Source organism: Heptranchias perlo, chromosome 38 (genome assembly GCF_035084215.1).
Source record: "Heptranchias perlo isolate sHepPer1 chromosome 38, sHepPer1.hap1, whole genome shotgun sequence".
In the NCBI taxonomy this organism is placed as follows: domain Eukaryota; kingdom Metazoa; phylum Chordata; class Chondrichthyes; order Hexanchiformes; family Hexanchidae; genus Heptranchias; species Heptranchias perlo.
In genome coordinates, this window is record NC_090362.1 from 20,460,731 (window position 1) to 20,470,050 (window position 9,320).

At 44.0% G+C, this 9,320-nt stretch overlaps 1 non-coding gene across 1 annotated transcript; it reads left to right on the top strand.

The window, feature by feature from the left end:
• The first annotated feature begins 6,219 nt into the window (after positions 1-6,219).
• On the top strand, positions 6,220-6,292 carry trnav-aac (transfer RNA valine (anticodon AAC)). Its single transcript has one exon. It is a non-coding gene; the product is annotated as a tRNA-Val (tRNA).
• The last annotated feature ends 3,028 nt before the right edge of the window (positions 6,293-9,320 follow it).

Below are 9,320 nucleotides of genomic sequence, written 5' to 3' on the forward strand. Positions count from 1 at the left end.
AAGATAAGTTATGGTACTTGTCTGTTAATTAAATATCAATGCAAAATATAAGAAAAAATAGAAATGTCGAGCTTCTCTGCAGCTTCAAGACTACAAAACATAATTGCTGATTAATTGTAATGTCCTGAAGCAATGTAATACTGAGTTAAGAGCAACGTAAGACTGTTTGCAAATATTTTGGGAGTATGTTGCAGTAATGCTGATATGCTCACTTACACAGTGCATTAGTGAGGTTTAATTTTTTTCCCATAAATGTAATTTAGAAGGAGTGATGAAAGATTGAAAAGCTTCTTGTTGGCAGTGATTAGTTACTAGAATAAATCTGACTCCTGTCACTGTTTTAATATTTAACTTTGCCCGCGGGCACGGCAAGTAAAGCAGTGCGAGAACAGCTGGCACTGACTGCGTTTGGTGCTATAAGGCAACTTTGTCTTTATTACGACAAAACTCATCACAAAGCCAGGAGGTAGGGAGATACAATGAAATCAGGAAGGATTGTTAATCATGTATGTTATCAATATGTCATTTTTAATGGGCTAGCCATAGTTGCTATGGTAGTAACCCTATATATGGTCGTTGTGATTATTCAGTTGAATCATGAATTACATTCCCATATACCTGAGATACCTCCTGTATTTCCTACATTACAACAGAGTCTACGCTTCAAAAGGACTTAATTGGCTGTAAAGCGCTTTGGGATATCCTGAGGTCATGAAAGGCACTATCTAAAGACAAGTCCTTTCTTTCTTTTTACCACACAGGTCAGGGCCGATTTTAACCCGCCCAGCAGAAACGAAGTTGAAGCAGCTGTGGCGGACTTACTGCCCTGTCCCCGCCATCTTTACTGGCGGCCTTTCGCTGGGCGGCACAGGTGCCCACCTGAATCAGGAGGGAGCCTCATTTACTACATGCAAATCAGGGGTCTATGATGTACTTAGGACCCCAAAGCAATTTTGAAAAAAAATGGACGCCATGCACCCAGTAGAACCGAGCGGTGAAGAGGCAGAGGCTCCAAAAACATCAGTAAATCATTTTATTTCTGGGGCCAGGAGGATTAGGAGTGCTCCTCTGGGCTCCACGAGATTAATGTGGGCCTATGCCGCCCCAAGCTGCCCCACTGGTCGCCCTATCCCACCCCCTCCCTGACCTACCTTGCCAGTCAGGTTGGCATCTGGTCCGCCCAGAGCAGGCGAGTTGCAGCGGGACACCAGTTTGGGGCGTGAGGCTCCCCGTCGGCATGGCAACAAGGCCAGGCCCATCGAAAGGCCTCGGACCTCCCGCTGGCAGGAACATCCTGCCCATTCCTCGCCTGGAGTTCAAATCTACCTAAGATGTCATCAGCATCGTATCCAATCCCTTTTTAGTTTTAATTACACACGAGATTATAGGGAATTCATCTCAATGGATGGAAAATCCCATGAGGCCCATACCTGAATTCCAAATACAGACAATTTGTAAAATTGCCTCTTAGATCCCATCACCATCCTTTGTGGTCCATGTTAATGCCTAGCTTGAAAGTTTTAAGGATTCTAAAGGGACAAGATAATGGAGGGACGTGATAAGCTATTTCACCTTATGCAGAACCTGGCATGTTTGTGCTCTTTGTGGCTCAGCAACTTAATGAATAAACTCTCGGAGCCATTGTGGGGAAACTCGGCTCTGTGCCATCGAATCCAATACCGAGCCCCTGAGATGTGACAATGAAGTTATTCCAATTTATTTCTTGCTTTGGATGTTTAAAACTGCATCTCAGTAAGTCGCTCCTTGTACTAAAAATTGCAGTGTTACGCCAGTCATTTCCATCTTTGCAGCGGAATGGAGTTGAACAATCTCGAGTAGATTCCCATTGGATTTGAATCTGCAACACGGAATTAAATGGAAATGGGAGGCTGCTGACTCTGACTATCCATCAGCTCGAAGAAGAAGTTCTGGAACCAATTGCCAATTCCTGAAACAAATGTTCCCACAAAATCTGAAGGACCCGAAAGCCAAATAAAAGAAAGGAGAAAGAAAGATTTGCATTTATATAGCGCCTTTCGTAACCTCAGGACGTCCCAAAGCGCTTTAAAGCCAATGAAGTACTTTAGAAGTGTGGTCACTGATGTAATGTAGGAAACGCGGCGGCCAACTTACACACAGCAAGATCCCACAAACAGCAATGACCAGATAATCTGTTTTAATGATGTTGGTTGAGGGGTAAATATTGGCCAGGACATCTGGGAGAACTCCCCTGCTCTTCTTTGAATAGTGCCAAGGGGTATTTCACATCCACCTGAGAGGGCAGATCCCCGTTTAACGTCTCATCCGAAAGACGGCGCCTCCGAGAGTGCGGCACTCCCTCCGTGCTGCACTGGAGTGTCAGCCTCGATTATGTACTCAAGTTTTTTTTTGTTCATGGGATGTGGGCATCGCTGGCGAGGCCGGCATTTATTGCCCATCCCTAATTGCCCTTGAGAAGGTGGTGGTGAGCCGCCTTCTTGAACCGCTGCAGTCCGTGTGGTGAAGGTTCTCCCACAGTGCTGTTAGGAAGGGAGTTCCAGGATTTTGACCCAGCGACGATGAAGGAACGGCGATATATTTCCAAGTCGGGATGGTGTGTGACTTGGAGGGGAACGTGCGGGTGGTGTTGTTCCCATGTACCTGCTGCTCTTGTCCTTCTAGGTGGTAGAGGTCGCAGGTTTGGGAGGTGCTGTCGAAGAAGCCTTGGCGAGTTGCTGCAGTGCATCCTGTGGATGGTACACACTGCAGCCACAGTGCGCCGGTGGTGAAGGGAGTGAATGTTTAGAGTGGTCAATGGGGTGCCAATCAAACGGGCTGCTTTGTCCTGGATGGTGTCAAGCTTCTTGAGTGTTGTTGGAGCTGCACTCATCCAGGCAAGTGGAGAGTATTCCATCACACTCCTGACTTGTGCCTTGTAGATGGTGGAAAGGCTTTGAGGAGTCAGGAGGTGAGTCACTCGCCGCAGAATACCCAGCCTCTGACCTGCTCTTGTAGCCACAGTATTTATATGGCTGGTCCAGTTAAGTTTCTGGTCAATGGTGACCCCCAGGATGTTGATGGTGGGGGATTCGGCGATGGTAATGCCGTTGAATGTCAAGGGGAGGTGGTTGGATTCTCTAGTCTCTGGAATTATTCTGTAGTTAAAGAGCTCAGTTTAAATGACCTGCCCTGTAAAGGCCAGATAGTCTAAATGCTGTAAATAGGCATACCCCTGGATTAATCAGAAGCTAATTGTCATTGTCAAGGAAAGTTTCTAGATCGGCAACTCTGGCACCTTCCCTTCGGTAGAGGAGGTCAGAAGAAACCAGCAGGGAATGACTGGCTTTCTTTCTCTTTTTTCATTTGTAGGTTCCCTCTCTGTTCAGTTGTGATTATGAAAATGATATTTCAGCAAGTATGAGACAACGTTTGTAGATGTGACACTTTCAAGAGTGACTCTTCTAAGTCTGGCAGATGCACTAGACACAGGTGGCCAATCTGCCATACCATTGCTCATGAGTTAGAGGCTGCACTGAAGTGTAACGTTTGAGGTATGACAGCTAAAGTGTGACATGAATTAAGAGTGACACCTTACGGGAAGTGTGCATTTTATGCAGAAAATGTAATCTATTATAAATGTATACAGATGGGTGGAATTTCACTCTGTGATATAAGCATGGCAACACATTAACACAGCAGTATGAAATCACAGTCTGACTTTGCACCAAAGACCTTGTTAAAGTTCCTCTTTATTTGACAGGGAAAGGGTTAAAATATTATTGCTGCAGACAGACGAAAATGAGACCTTGATCAACTCCCTTCCTTCGTTAACATTTAATAACTTTTATCACTGGATATGCCTCGAAATATTCATTTTGAACTTTCAAGGACGGTTATTAAATCTTTGAAAATAGCTGGGACTGTGGGGGGATTTGAACTGAGTTTTCTTTTTCAGCAAGTGTTATTACAGGAAGCACTTTATGGACTTACTTTAAGGAATTATTCTTAGATTCATTCTGATTGTCCTTATGATCCCATCAGGAACTTGTCAAATTTCTGAGTGGACTATCTGATGTGCTACACAATAATTTCCTTCAACTGGCATTTGGCTGAATATCCCGGGTGATAGTTGTAGGGTTAATGATGCTGCATTGGAATACGATTACTCCTACTCTGTTCAACCATGGCAATCAGTGAGATTCACGTTGTAGATATTCTAACGTTAGATTGATCCTGGAGTTTTCACTGAATTTGGATGAGTAAGTCATTTCATTTCTCTCTCCTTAAAGGTTTCACCAGCAGTTATTCACCTCCCTTCAACGCAAGAGGAAGTGATAGAGCAGATGTTTTTTTGGCACTGAGAAACCCAGGTGAAGATCCAGGACACTATAATAACAACAGCTTGCATTTATACAGCACCTTTAACGTAGTAAAATGTCCCAAGGCGCTTCACAGGAGCGATTATCAAAAAAAAATTGACACCGATCCACATAAGGAGATATTAGGACAGGTGACCAAAAGCTTGGACAAAGAGGTAGGTTTTAAGGAGCATCTTAAAGGAGGAGAGAGAGGTGGAGAGGTTTAAGGAGGGAATTCCAAAGTTTAGGGCCCAGGCAGCTGAAGGCACGGCCGCCAACGGTGGAGGGATTAAAATCGGGGATAGTGGGCAAGAGACCAGAATTGGAGGAGCGCAGAGATCTCGGAGGGTTGTAGGGCTGGAGGAGGTTACAGAGATAGAGAGGGGCGAGGCCATGGAGGGATTTGAAAACAAGGATGTGAATTTTAAAATCGAGGCATTCCCACTCCGGGAGCCAATGCAGGTCAGCAAGCACAGGGGTGATGGGTGAACGGGATTTGGTGCGAGTTCAGATATCAAGATTGAAACAAGTTGGACAGAAGCAATCAATCAAGAAGAAGGATTAGGTGAAGCCAAACTTTGGTCTTAAAGGCTTGTTATCTGTAGGAGAAAATGAAGATTGATTGAGGTAAGGAGTTATAGGGTTTTGAGATTCAAGAAAATAGTGGATTAGAGTCAGGGGGCAGTTCAATTGATTTTAACAAAGGTCAGAATTTATTTCCTTTGACAACTGAAATCTCTGCAGAATGATTTGGTCAGCCAACGACATATCAGTGATGCTGTCAAACCCAACAGAGTTGTGTACCTCCTCTGCCTCCTCCTTTCCCTCCTCATCATGTCAAAGATAAAGTAGCTTCTATTGCTCCATGTTGCATTCTTTGCTCTCTGCCAATATTACCCACACTTAAAACCCGTTTGATGCCGGTCGTAATTGAATTCACAATTTGCAAATTAAATTGGCCAAGAAAATTGTATGTCATGGACAATGGGACTGACTGTGCATCCCAATTAATATACTAATTAAACACCAAGAAATGCAGCCACGTTTAATGAGGTATAATGCAAATATGAATGCCAATTCTATTTAACACTTGCCTATTATATATGCTAGAGACAATGCACGAAGCACACTAATGAGAATGTAATCTATAAATCCCAACACCAGTTTGTTCCTCTGTAATTTCAATGGACGGAAAATTGTGGCAGCAGGCCAAAGATCCTCCGTTATATTCTGGCTGCTTACAAGGCCTCGCTGACCATGTGCGGTCCAGCGAAACTTATCCCGGTGTCCGTCGCACTCCTCATCACTGGAGCTCTCCCTCACTGCTTTAACACCAACTTTGAATGGGAGAGACTAACGTCAAGTTAGAAGTGAAGTAAATCAAGCAGTTAACAAATGGAAAGAAGCATTAATGATGGGTGTTACATGTTAACATGCATCAGAACGATTTACTCCTAACAGGACGTTTAAGAGCAATGGCAAAAATGACTGCCCATTAAGCATCAAGTCACAGAACTGTTACCCTTAAGGCACAATTAGTGTTTGCGCTCTAACATACAGGGCAAATTGAACCTGCAATGATTGCGTGTGAGTATGTGCGGAGAATACTCACTCTCCGAAGGACTGTGTGCACATGGCAAGAGAATGTTATCACTTTACTGTAAAGAGTGTGCTTATTTGCACATGGGCGGGAGAAAGATGAGACCAACAGTCCTAATATTTGTGGGTTGATTGAAAGGGAGGAAGGAGGAATGGATCTCAATGGATCTGAGGGTTCTTTTTGTGTGTGTGTGTGTGTGTGTGTGTGTGTGTGCACGCACAGACGTCCAGGTGTCAGCTGTCCCAAGGATAGTATGTCCTAGATCTGCCCCACGACATTTAGGTTTCCGTAGTGTAATGGTTATCACGTTCGCCTAACACGCGGAAAGTCCCTAGTTCGAAACTGAGCGGAAACATTTTACCGTGCTGTGTAACTCTATGACGTGCTGTGTAACTCTATGACGTGCTGTGTAACTCTATGACGTGCTGTGTAACTCTATGACGTGCTGTGTAACTCTATGACGTGCTGTGTAACTCTATGACGTGCCGTATAACTCTATGACGTGCCGTGTAACTCTATGACGTGCTGTGTAACTCTATGACGTGCTGTGTAACTCTATGACGTGCTGTGTAACTCTATGACGTGCTGTGTAACTCTATGACGTGCTGTATAACTCTATGACGTGCTGTATAACTCTATGACGTGCTGTGTAACTCTATGACGTGCTGTGTAACTCTATGACGTGCTGTGTAACTCTATGACGTGCTGTGTAACTCTATGACGTGCTGTGTAACTCTATGACGTGCTGTGTAACTCTATGACGTGCTGTGTAACTCTATGACGTGCTGTGTAACTCTATGACGTGCTGTGTAACTCTATGACGTGCTGTGTAACTCTATGACGTGCTGTGTAACTCTATGACGTGCTGTATAACTCTATGACGTGCTGTATAACTCTATGACGTGCTGTATAACTCTATGACGTGCTGTGTAACTCTATGACGTGCCGTATAACTCTATGACGTGCTGTGTAACTCTATGACGTGCTGTGTAACTCTATGACGTGCTGTGTAACTCTATGACGTGCCGTATAACTCTATGACGTGCTGTATAACTCTATGACGTGCTGTGTAACTCTATGACGTGCTGTGTAACTCTATGACGTGCTGTGTAACTCTATGACGTGCCGTATAACTCTATGACGTGCCGTATAACTCTATGACGTGCTGTGTAACTCTATGACGTGCTGTGTAACTCTATGACGTGCTGTGTAACTCTATGACGTGCTGTATAACTCTATGACGTGCTGTGTAACTCTATGACGTGCTGTGTAACTCTATGACGTGCTGTGTAACTCTATGACGTGCTGTGTAACTCTATGACGTGCTGTGTAACTCTATGACGTGCTGTGTAACTCTATGACGTGCCGTATAACTCTATGACGTGCTGTGTAACTCTATGACGTGCTGTGTAACTCTATGACGTGCTGTGTAACTCTATGACGTGCTGTGTAACTCTATGACGTGCCGTATAACTCTATGACGTGCTGTGTAACTCTATGACGTGCTGTGTAACTCTATGACGTGCTGTGTAACTCTATGACGTGCTGTGTAACTCTATGACGTGCCGTATAACTCTATGACGTGCTGTATAACTCTAGGACTCTATCGGACCAAATGCTGGAATATGGGATTAGAGTAGACAGGGCTTGATGGCCGGCACGGACACGATGGGCCGAAGGGCCTCTATCCGTGCTGTATAACTCTCTCTATGACATCAGGTAACTAAATGAGGAGAGCAGTTAGGGGGTAGAATATTGAACAATTGTCACACCCACAGAGGAGCAGTAAGATTTTGAACTGCATTGAATGTTGTCTGTTAGTCTGTGCAGTTCATACTTACAGTCCAACCTCTCTGTCTTGATATCAACATAACTGTCTATAGGGAGATTGGAATGAACATATAATAATCATTTGTTTATAAACTAGTCTGTTGGACCCATGCACAGAGATCTTCCAGGAAGAACTTAAATTCTTGGATAAACTAACTAAAGGCGGTACTGATGGGGTGCTACACTGTCGGATGAGACGTTAAACCGAGGACCCATCTGCCCTTTCAGGTGGGCGTAAAAGATCCCACGGCCACTATTTCGAAGAAAAGCAGGGGGAGTTCTCCCCGGTGTCCTGACCAATATTTATCCCTCAACCAACGTCACTCAAACATATTATCTGGACATTTATCACATCGCTGTTTGTGGGAGCTTGCTGTGCGCAAATTGGCTGCCGTATTTCCTACATTACAACAGTGACTAAACTTCAAAAGTATTGCAGTGGCTATAAAGCATTTTGGGACGTCCTGAGGTTGTGAAAGGCGCTATATAAATGCAAGTCTTCCTTTCTTTCTTTTAAAGCTCTGCTGCATTTGATCTCTCTGCAATGTGTTTTTTGGACCGTTTTGGGAATAATTAAGGGCCAATTTCAGTTAATGGCTTTTTCAATGTGCAGAAGTGATTTTAATCAAATACAATTGAGGAATTGGGCAGCTCCAAAAACAACAAGAAGCCTTGAACCTGTAAATAGTTACATCTATGCGGTGAAGGTGAACCTTTATTTGTACTTATTCCACTCAACCTGACCATAGTTATCTTAATTTAAGAGTAACTGTACAGGAAGAATTTTTAAATGGGTGAAGACAATGGCCTAGAAATTGGGGAGTGCCCATTTTTTGAGGGTTTGGGGGGTGCACAGGTTAATACCCTGTGCATACCCTGCGCCAGAATGGAGAGGTCCGAGGATAGTGGGCCTTGGACCTCATTAACATGAAGCCGGTGTGGGTAAGTGGACCCCTCCGGTGAAGATCAGAGAAAGATCGCCCGCTTCTAAAACGGGCGCTATGTAGCCCAATTTCTAGGCCCATGAGTTTTATGATCAATGACAGAGGAATCTGCAGACTCGTGCAAGTAACGTTTGATGCCTAACAGAAAGAAGGCAGCAAAATACCCATCCTTCACGCCTGGGCAGGACCCTGACATTGCTGCACTGCCCTGTTCATTTTATTTTCGCTTTGAAATGAAGCAAAGGTTGAGCTTTAATCAGAAGATCTTTTCAATATGTGTCGATCAAGAGAATTTAAAGTTACTACCCTTGGGTGCTGGATTGTGTGGTTGAAATACCAATGCAGATTTAATGCATTCAGACTCCAGCACTCTGCTTTGACCCGTTTAATACAAGGAATAGGTTCTGCATTCCAAATGACTTCCCCCTCCCCCTCCCCTGAAATAAATATGTTTTGGAGCACCTGATCTTTTTCACTGAGCAATTTATCTGATTGCTCGTTAGCATGCAAATGTCTTCCATTTTTTACAAAGCTTGATATTCAAATAGAATTTCAGAATGAATCTATTAATGGACAACGTGAGGCACTGCCAGCTTACTGTCTACTATT